This window comes from Carcharodon carcharias, chromosome 5, assembly GCF_017639515.1.
Source record: "Carcharodon carcharias isolate sCarCar2 chromosome 5, sCarCar2.pri, whole genome shotgun sequence".
Classification (NCBI taxonomy): Eukaryota; Metazoa; Chordata; class Chondrichthyes; order Lamniformes; family Lamnidae; genus Carcharodon; species Carcharodon carcharias.
Genome location: NC_054471.1, coordinates 139,096,519 through 139,107,410, shown reverse-complemented (window position 1 = coordinate 139,107,410; position 10,892 = coordinate 139,096,519).

Here is a 10,892-nt window from a genome sequence, read left to right as displayed (position 1 = left end):
GCCTCAGGCCCGCCTCAAATAATCTCATTTCCTGACTAAACATTTTCCCTCGTGTATTCCAAAGAGTGTGGTATTAGAGTGCACTGCATGAGGATCCCAGCACCTGGACTGAAAGTAGCGTATCCAAGGAGCTGGCAGAAGCAATCCGACAGCAATTGGTCATGTAAAGTGCGCAGGGGGTTGGGTGGAAGGAGCAGCTTGAAATGTACCCTGTGCTGGCCAGGATTTCAGGGGAAAATAGTTGTCAACACTGGAACAAAGCCCTTGAACACAAATTCACTGACGAGCCATTGACAGAAATAGAACCTTTGGAGGCTAATGCTAACATTTTGCTATTTCCCATGATACTGCAGAGAGGAGGCCTTCAAGGAGATGGAGTCTGGGTTAATTGCTGCCTGCATAATCACATTCGTTAGGAGAGAAGAAGGGGAAGATTGCAATGGAGGCACTTGACTCACCGAAGGGAGGAGCAAAACCCTCAAGACCAAGGGCCAGCAGGGCCCCCTTTGGACGCAGGGGATGAGACTCATATAGGCACCTCGCAAGACCGAGAATGTACAGAACTCACATGGCTTATCTGCAGATGAGTGAGAACCGGTGTTGCTGACAACTCCGCACGTCCAGGTATCTGGTGACTCAAGTATGCCACATTCTCCAGGAATTGGTGCCATGGGGACTAGGAGGGCATCCATTGCCAGTGGCTCTAAATGCAATGAGCGCTCTGAACTTCTATGCAAGTGGCTCCTCCCAGGGTTCCATGAGGAACCTCCGTGGGATCTCTCAGGCATCCACACACAAATGCATCCATGAGGTGACAGATGCCCTTTTTACCACAATTACATTAACTTCAACAGAGATACCAGGATACCAGAACATTGGGCTATGCTGAGATTTCTGGGTTCCCACAGGTGCCATAGACTGCACTCATGTGGCTATGAAAGCTCCCTGGTTACAGGTACTCCAATATATAAACCGGAAAAGGTTACCACTCACTCAACGTACAGCTGGTCTCCTACCATAAGAAACTTATCATGTGGGTTTGCACCAGATATCCAGGAAACGTCCACAACTCTTACATCTTGAGTAGGTCGCAGTTCCCAGACATCTTCGAGGGACCACACAGGATCCAGGGCTGGCTCCTCAGTGACAAAGGGTACCTGCACATGGTTGATGACGCTTATGTGGCAGGCTCAGGATCCTGCAGAGAGAAGGTGCAACGAAGGTCATGCAGCTACCTAAACATTGTAGAGCACACCAGAGGGATCCTAAAGATGTATTGCCTATGCCTGGGCAGATCTGGCAGAGAAATCCAGCACAATTCTCAGAGGGCCTCACAGATGATTGTGGCTTGCTGCGTGCTGCACAATCAGGCACTGCAAAGGGGCGGGAAAATTCCCAGATGCCGACATGGAGGAGCTGCACATCTCCTCTGATGAGGAGGGCATTGAAAGCAATGAGGGCATTGAGTTTGAGGAAGCCGAGGCTGCAGGGGAACAGGCTATACCATGGGCCAGACAAGGCAGGCATGTGCCTGAGGCCCTCACAGACACCATATTCCACAAGGTGGGTGAAGAGTTGCAGTGAGTACCCTCTTGGACAGGTGTCCACCTTCATGGGGCGACATGAACACCAGCATTGCTATTCCTCTCGTTTCAGCCATGAACTTCAATCTGAAAGTGAATAGTTACACATTAGGCTTACATTGTCCTGATCCTTTGAAGGATGATGAAGCCTCAAGAGCATGAGATTAGGTGCTAACTGAAGGCGGGAGTTCTGGCATCAAGCATCAGAAGGTGCTGCCTCTTTAAGCGTCTATCCTGCATCTCTGTCACAATGGCAGCCTACAAGAGCCAGGAGCTGTTCCACTATCCTCAGTGGGCTCGTAGCTGATTGCTCTTAATCTATCAAAGCTCCTCAAGGAGATCCATCTCCAGCAATGGGACAACGCATTCTGTGTAACCTCGATGGTGAAATTGATCGATGACACTTGGGCCAAGGCAACCGAGGACGTTCTGCAAATATGTGTCTATTCTGATATGATTCAATCCTCTGTGTCACCTTCTCCTCTATCACATTAACATCTGGCGCTATCAGTTAGGGTTGCTGGTCTGCTTTTATTCTCAATTTGTTATACATATGGACCACCTGAGGATGATGGTGTTCAGCCACTTGCATGACAGACATTAAAATATCTGCTCTTTAAGACACACATTGTGCCTCATGGCCAACCCTGGCCCTTGCGAACTCCATAACTTTCAGACACTGAAGCCCTCAAGCTAATGGGTCATTGTTAATAAAGAGCAGACTTCAGCTTCAGTATATCCTTGTTTCTATCCCATTGCTCCCCTCAACATTGTCTAAAGTTATGATGTGCACTTCCAGAGCCTTCCAGAACTTCTATTGACCACCAAATTTTACCATTTGCAATAGGCAGCACTCACCTCGGCGAGTGTTTAGGTGATGGGACAGACAGCGCTGTATCCAAACATTGTGATGACAGTCTTTTGGCCACAATCCAGACAATTATAGGTTGAGACATGCTCCAGGCTGTAGGCTCAAGTGCCAGGGCAATAATGTGGCTGAGAGGGGCAGAGCTTCAGTACCTTGAGGTGGCAAGGTGCTCCCACTTATTGGTGACCTTAGCAGGTGTACACTTGGAAAGTCGGAAACGCGGTTGGCTGACAGGAGCACGCATGAGCTCTGAGCATGGGCTCATAGCAAGAAAACCCTGCCAGATGACAAAGAGCACATGGAGCTGCACGATATATGACCCTTCTCCATGTATGAACACATCTCTCCTTGTACACTGCATCTTCACCTTTCAAGAATGCAGACAAGATATTAGAACACCTCTGCCTCAATCATACACAGCCAAGAATAAAATGACATGACCCAAGGTTCATTCCACAAGCACACTTAACATTAAGGTCAATGCACCACTGATGTTGAGAATGGTCTGAAAAAGGGTCATGTACTGTGGTGATATGGAAGCACACACTACATAGATGAGATTCCCACGATAGCGATATGTGTAGTAAGAGGCGGGGGCAGACCATGGTATCACACCTGATTGACTGCAAAGCTCATCATAAAAGGGAGACATACACAAGAGGAGATGTGAAATGGGTATGATTCTATTTACAGTTATGAACATTATATACATGTTGTGAGCACCCTTGCAACCGGTGTGGTCCTAAATTTTCTTGATGTTCCTAATCCTACCGCTACATCTTGGTGCATCCCTGACATTCACAGCAGAAGTGGGGGCAGCCTGCTGACTGCTACGCCCTGTTGTTTGTGATGACCTTGGCAGCATCCTCTGGACTGAGACCTGGAGGTCCCTAGCCTGCTTTGGGTGTCCAGCTGTGGGGCAGGTGCAACCTGCTCGGCCTGTGGAGTTGGAGGTGTTGGGGTCACAAGAAGAGGGGATTGGGATCAGCCAGACACTTCTGGAGTCACCTGGATGAATGGCCCCAGGATGTCAAGCTGCTGGTCCTCCTCCTTATGGGTACCCAAGGGCTCCTGGCTCTTGCCATGAGGAGAAGGGGCAGCTGGAGTGAGACCTAGGTACACTGCCCCCTCTCGCATAGCCATTGATGGATGCCACCAATGGCTGCAGCGATGGAGTGCACCTCCAGCAGTAGTGCAAGAATGATGCCCTGGACCAAAGGTCACCATGGCAGCCGCCAACCTAGCAGTGTTGACCTCGGCGGAGTGTTGACGCTGCGTTGGCATGCTGGCGTTATCACCTCAGGCTGAACATGGACGGACTCCTCCGTTGTCTGTTGCAATCTGAAGAATGCAGCTAACAACCCTTCCTGAAATTCCCTTGACAGTTCCACCAACTGATTTTGGATCAAGTCATCTGACGTGGACTCAGCAGAATCGTGGCCTCCCGAATGCCAGCGACCTTGGCTGTCCTTGCCTCCGCCTGCTGTGGGCCAGATTGTGCGCTGTGTTCACCAGGTTGTGACCCTGAAGCTGCCCTAGAACTAGGTCCCACCGAGGTGTGTGTCTCAGAGCTGCTGGAGGGTGTGGGTGAGCGCTGTGATGGATCTTCAATGGTGCCCTCCTCTGGTTCCTCATCCAAGGTGTCATCGGGGCTCGAGCTAAGGGCCTGGCTGGTTGAGGGCCTCAGGTGATTCACAGGGGTGCCTATGAAAGAAAGTAGGGATAATTAGTTCATGCCAGGCAGCTGTAAAACAGGACAATGCACTTACAGTGTCGTTATCTGAAGGATGAGCTGGTGCAAGATCCTCACTAGGGTGTTAGTCGCTGACCTCACCGTTGCCACAGACATGGTCCACATCCCCTCCGGCCAGCACGATGGCTCTGTTCTCAAAGGCTGTGATGACCTTGACTTCCAACATTCCAGCCCCCGGTCTGAGACCTCTCCCTGTGATAGATAGATGGAGAGCATGAGCAGGATGCATGCCAGGGCAGATGATAAGGATATCTGACATATGTGGGTGGTGAGTGGGGCCATGGACAGGATGAGGACGCAATGTCAGTGGATATGAGCCCAGATGGAGATGTGAAGTTCTGTTTGAGAGTGACTGGTGATGTCCCTTGAGCTGGCAGTGTGTGATATCCCTGTGACTGTGTGATGGGCTTGTGAGTGCATGAATTGAGAATGATGAGATGTTTGCCTTACCCTGGCGGAACAGATGAGACCATTCATCCTCTTTCTGCACTGGATGGCTGACCTCCTCTTTGAGCATTAACACTGACCACTGCTGCCACCGCCTCCCAAACCAGAGTGGTGAAGTTGGTGGATCTCCTCCGGGCCTTCATGGGGGTAGAAGACATTGCAGCGGGCCTCCACGATGTCCAGCAGGTATTCCGTTAAGGAGTCACTAAACATGGGGGGCTGTCATCTTCTTCTCTTTAGGGGCCATCTCTCTTATCTGTGGCAGGCCTGGGCTGCAGACATTGACAAAGCTGTGCGCTGGTGCCGTTTAAATATGGCACCCGGAATGAGCAAGCGGTAAGCTCATGGCAGGGCGGGTGAATCAGAGGCCACCCACCCACAACTCGACAGGTTTCCCATGCTCGACTAATTAATGGAGCAGGAAGCGGATAATACAGCATGAAAAATATTTTGGCCAGTGGGTAGAATGTTGTTTCTCATGGCCACTGCCACAGTTGTGCAATGAGGGGAGATTCCCATCCATTGCCTTCAGGAAGAAAATTTGGAGAGAGATGTTAACTTGAAAGTGCTCAGTGAATGCAATGGATTTTTGTAAACAGTGAGTCAACTGAGGAAATTTTTACTCACTTGGAGCAACTTATTACAGAGCAGTATTAACAAAGATCATACTGCCTGCCTTGCTTATGTGTAAAAAGCCAAAAAATAGAAAGAAAGGACTTTTAAGGCCCAAATTCTGAAGGCCTTTATCAAGGGCGGGGGCGGGGGGGGTGGGCGGGGGGGGCTGGTGTGGTCAAAAGTACAAAATGGAAGAGCAAGATTTCTAGCCGCCACTTTTCCCAGGTATAGGCCTGGTCCCAAATCCCTGGAAGGGGGCCATTTTAATACACATTTTATATAGCTGTAGAATCGTAACCGATGTGCCCAGTCTGAGCTTCCAGCAGAAAATTGGAATATTATCCTATCGTTCAGAGGGGAGAGGCCAGTGTCCTTATTCAGCCAAAGCCTTAAGTTACCAAAAACGGAACAGAAAGAGCAGCATCTTTCTCTTAACCTTCCCATGACTTTCATGAAGTTGCTGCATTTGCGCATTAATTTACCAACTGCAATTTACTCTCCTACTCAGTGTTTCCTCTGTTTATTTTTTAAACCTTTAATTTGACTGGTTAAGGCAAAAGCATGTTGATTATTCAACAAGGTCCCAGATCCATCACTGGTCTTGCTGCTCTGTCATCAGCTCACATGTCTTGCAATTTACAGGACAAAATATTTTTCAAGTGAAGGGTGCTATAAAGTATCTATCTAACCACGTGTGCTGCAAGCTGCCCCTCTCCAGCAAACTCCAGAGCATTAATATTACCTGGATAACTTTTCTATTGTATATGATGTTCTCAGGTCTTATGCATGTGAATTTCATAGGAGCTTCTCCTGCTTTGCCACTGTAATTTCAGCAGAAACCCCATTTACAAAAGTAGAGTGAGCTTCTGCCAAAGTTCCAGCAGCAAAGCAGGAGACCCCTGAGGAAAGTAAACCCCATGATGAGTGACAAACACACATATCTGACAGTAACTGCACATCTGTATTCCCAGGTTCGTCTGCAGGTGGATATCCAACTTCTTCAGGACTCAGTGAAAGATAACAAGGTAACTGAAATAAGAATGAAGCTAATAAGAAGATACAAAGTTGTTCGCACAGTGGAGAAAGAGCAAAAATATCCTGTTGGCACTTAAAAACGAGCGTATGCGTCGATTGCTGTGCCAAAAAAGTGTGTTGGGCTAGAAAAAGCCTTCATGCACTTTGGAGCTTGTTTTTTTCATTTATTCTTCATAGCACCAGTTGTCACAATTTCAAGTGGACAATAGAGATAAAGCATGAAGATTCACATTATCAGTGGAAGAAGTCTCCTGACCATTGTCTTCTGGTTTGACTTTTGATTTATAGTTTCACAGCGTCATATTAATGAAGAAACTCCTGTGAGAAAATGTATGCACAGCAAGTAAAAACCTGAACTATCAATACTGCTTGAATATAAGCATATGAATGATTAATCGTTCAGTGCCATATAAGGTTCTCAAAAATCATGTCTATTTTTGCGTATCTTGAAACAAACTTCACTCTGTCTAGGCTTTAGACATCTTTCAGATGATTGTGCAGGGAAACTTGCTAATTGAGTTAATATTAATTGAGTTAATGATGCTCAATAAATGATAATACAAATATTAATAATGTGCGCAAAGTGAAACCTATAATGCACAGAAAATGGACTGTCAATATAGGTGAAGAATAAACAACTCTTCTATACTCCCTATAACTTATGGAGTGCTACTTGAGATTATAAAAACCATGGGCTGAATTTTATAGAGAGGTGTATTACCTGCACCGTTCCCCATCCCCCATGCCCCCCCCGACCCCCCACCAACCCCCACCCACGCAACCCCCCCCCAGACCCCGTTAGAAAAGTCTGTCATAAGCCAACTTCTTAAAAAAGCTGCCCCGAAGCCTTAACAAACAGAGAATGGGGCTTTTTTTTTATTCAGTCATGGGATGTGTATGTCACTGGCTAGGCGAGCATTTATTGCCCAGCCCTAATTGCCCTTGTTCAGAGGACCTTTAAAAGATTGCTATGGGGTCACATGTAGGCTAGACCAGGTAAGGATGGCAGATTTCCTTCCCTAAAGGACATTAGTAAATCAGTTGGGTTTTTATAACAATCAGCAATGGCTTCATGGTCATTATCAGACTTTAAATTCCAGATTTTTACTGAATTCAAATTTCACCATCTGCCATGGTGGGATTCAAACCTAGGTCTCCAGAGCATTACCCTGGGTCTCTAGAATGCTAGCCTAGTAACAATACCACTATGTCACCACGTCCACTCTTCAGTAGAAGAAAGTGCCGCCTTCCAGAGCTGCTGGCCAATCTGATTGGCTGGCAGCTCTTGCAGTCCCAGCAGCACCTGAACTCAGCGGGTGCTGTTGGGACTGCAAGCAATTCCACAAAGAAGACATTATACACTCCAGAGTAAGGTGGCGGTGGCATAGTGGTATTGCCACTGGACTGGTATTCCAGGGACCCAGGTTAACGCTTGGGACCTGGGTTTGAATCCCGCCACGGCAAATGGTGAAATTTGAATTCAATAAAAAATTTGGAGTTAAAAGTCTGATGATGACTGTTTGACAGTTGTTGTAAAAACCCATCTGATTCACTAATGTCCTTACCTGGTCTGTCCTACATGTGACTCCAGACCCACAGCAATGTGGTTAACTCTTATCTGACCTCTGAACAAAGGCAATTATGGATGGGCAATAAACACTGGCCTAGTCAGTGATGCCCACATCCCATGAGTGAATTAAAAAAAGGTAAGGCCATGTGTTTTAGATGGGGAGGTACCAGGCACAATGGAGATGGGAGGGGGTGGTGATGTCAGAGGCCATGTGGGGAGGCACAAAGGGAGGGTACAATCTGGGGCAGTTGCCCTGCTACACAGAGGGAACCCTCAAAAGATGTATGTCCACTTCCTTTCACTAGCTTTGGTGAAAAAATTGCCTTCTTACTCTTGCCTGCTTTCCACTGCCCAGAGTAATATGGCAGTGGGTGCAGATTGAAACCATTAAGTAGCCATTAACTGAACACTTAAGGCTCTGAAGAAGGGTCTCACAGACCCGAAACATTAACTTTGTTTCTCTCTCCACAGATGCTGCTCGACCTACTGAGTTTTTCCAGCATTTTCTGTTTTCTGTTTCAGATTTCCAGCATCTGCAGCATTTTGCTTTTAACTTAAGGGACTCAATAGGCCTAACAGCAGGCAGATTCATGGGCTCCTGACCAACTCTCTGTGTTATGAGAACCGGGTCAAGGGTGGAAGGAAAGACAGTGGGCTACTCACCTTTCATATTTTATGTGCCCGCCCCCACTGAAAATTGGCCTGACTGGTGGGGGTTGAATGGGCAGTCACAGGGGTGAACAAAATCCAGCCCCACATACCTATTTTCACCAATTGTCCTTAAAAACTTATAAAGGAATGAATTCTAAAATTGAAAGCTTTGCAAATGCAATGAAATTTATTGTTGGCTTTCTTCAGCTTGTAGGGCTGTGTGGACCTACGCAGCCACTGTAAATGCCGGTTTATGAGGCAGGAATGTCCTCTCCAATTTCCCTCCCATTGAGATGTAGCATTGTTCCCTTGCATATTTCACTGCATTGTCTGACCAATTATCCTTTAATGACAGAGGCAAATTTCAATCTAAATTGCAGTTAGTATTTAAAGTCTGCTGACAAAGGCCATTGCACTCTGAGGACACAATCTTCCCCTCCCGCCATAAGCTCCGTTGCGGATATGAAAGTGGAAGTAATGCGTACTCCCTGCCTCATTAGTTATGCACACGCGTGTTCCACATCGAGCCTCGTGGGAGCAGGAAGTTGGGCGCTGACATGTCCGGGTGCCAGGCAGCCCTTCGCTAACAAGAAGAAGGAAAGGGCAAGTAGGAGAAGGCAGCAAGCCGCAGCTCCCCACCTCAGCTACGTATCCCTGGAGCATCTCCTGAAGGCAGTACATTAGAGACGGGACGTCCTATTCTCTGGGGATGGCCGCAGGAAGCCATCCTAGCTGACCACTGTGGCTAGGGAGGGGGTAACCAGAGTGATCAGTGCCTGTGGGGTGCAGAGGAGGACTGCCCTGCAGCGCAGGAAAAGGGTCAATGATTTAATCTGCGCTGCTAGGGTAAGTGAAACTTCTACCCTTCCAACCCACCTCACCACATTTGTGTGTATCTCATTGAACCTGGGCATCACTGGCAAGGACAGCATTTCTCTTGCCCATCCCTAAATGCCCTTGACAAGGGGGTGGGCTGCTGCCTTATTGGACCCCTTCAGTCCATGTGCTGTGTTATTTGCAATGGGCCTGCAGAGTTTTCACCCAGCCACAGTGAAGGCACAGTGGGCAACTGCAGGTGCTGCTGCTCTTGTCCTTCTAGCTGGAAGAGCTCGTGGGGTTGGAGGGTGCTGCTCCAGAAACCTTTGTACACGGTAAACACTGCTTCCACTGTGCACAGTGGCTGAGGGACTGAATGCTGACGGTGCTGGATGGAGTGTCAGTCAAGCAACCTGCTTTGTCCCTGGATGGTGTCCAGCTTCCTGAGTGTCCTGTGTTCTGGAGCTGCACTCATCCAGGCAACTGGAGACTATTCCATCTCACTCCTCAACTGTGCCATGCACATGGATGTCGGGTTTTGGGGAGTCACAAGGTCAGTTAGCAGCCACAGAATTAGAAGTCTGTGACCTGCTCTTTCATCATATGTGCTCACAATCCATCTATATGTCTTCATGCGGGAGAAGGTGGCCCACAACAGAAAGAGAGAGAGAAAACAAGAGGGGGTATGTTGTGATGAGGACATAAGGAATCTGCAAGGGGATATAGACAAGTTGAGTGAGTGGGCAAAAAACTTGGCAGATGGAGTTTAATGTGGGAAAGTGTGAGTTCATGCACTTTGGTAGAAAGAATCAATAGGCAGAGTGTTATTTAAATAGAGAGAGACTCAAAAAAATGCAGCGCAGAGGGATCTGGGTGTTATTGTGCATGAAACACAAAAGTTAGCATGCAGGTGCAGCAAGTAATTAAGAAGGCAAATGGAATTTTGGCCTGTATTGCTCGGGGGTTGGAGTTTAAAAATAGGGAAGTCTTGTTACACTATACAGGGTGTTGGAGTACTGTGTACAGTTTTGGTCCCCATATTTAAGAAAGAATATACTGGCTTTGGAGGCAGTTCAAAAAGAGATTCACTAGGTTGATTCCTGGAATGAAGGGGTTGACTTATCAAGAATGGCTAAACAGGTTAGGCCTTTATTCATTAGAGTTTAGAGGAATGAGGCATGATCTTATTGAAACGTATAAGATTCTGAAGGGGCTTGACAGAGTAGATGTTGACAAGATGTTTCCACTAGTGGAAGAATAAGAACATAAGAAATAGGAACAGGGGTAGACCATTCGGCTCCTTGAGCCTGCTCTGCCATTCAATAAGATCATAGCTGATCTTCTTGTGTTTCAATTTCCACATTCCCATCTATCCCCAATAACCTTTGATTATCTTGCCTAACAAGAATCTATTTAGCTCTGCCTTAAAAATATTTAATGACCCTGCCTCCACCACCTTCTGAGGCAAAGAGTTCCAAAGTCACACAATCCTCTGAGAGAAAAAATCTCAAATTAGGCGACATAGTTACAGAATAAGGGGCACTCATTTAAAAC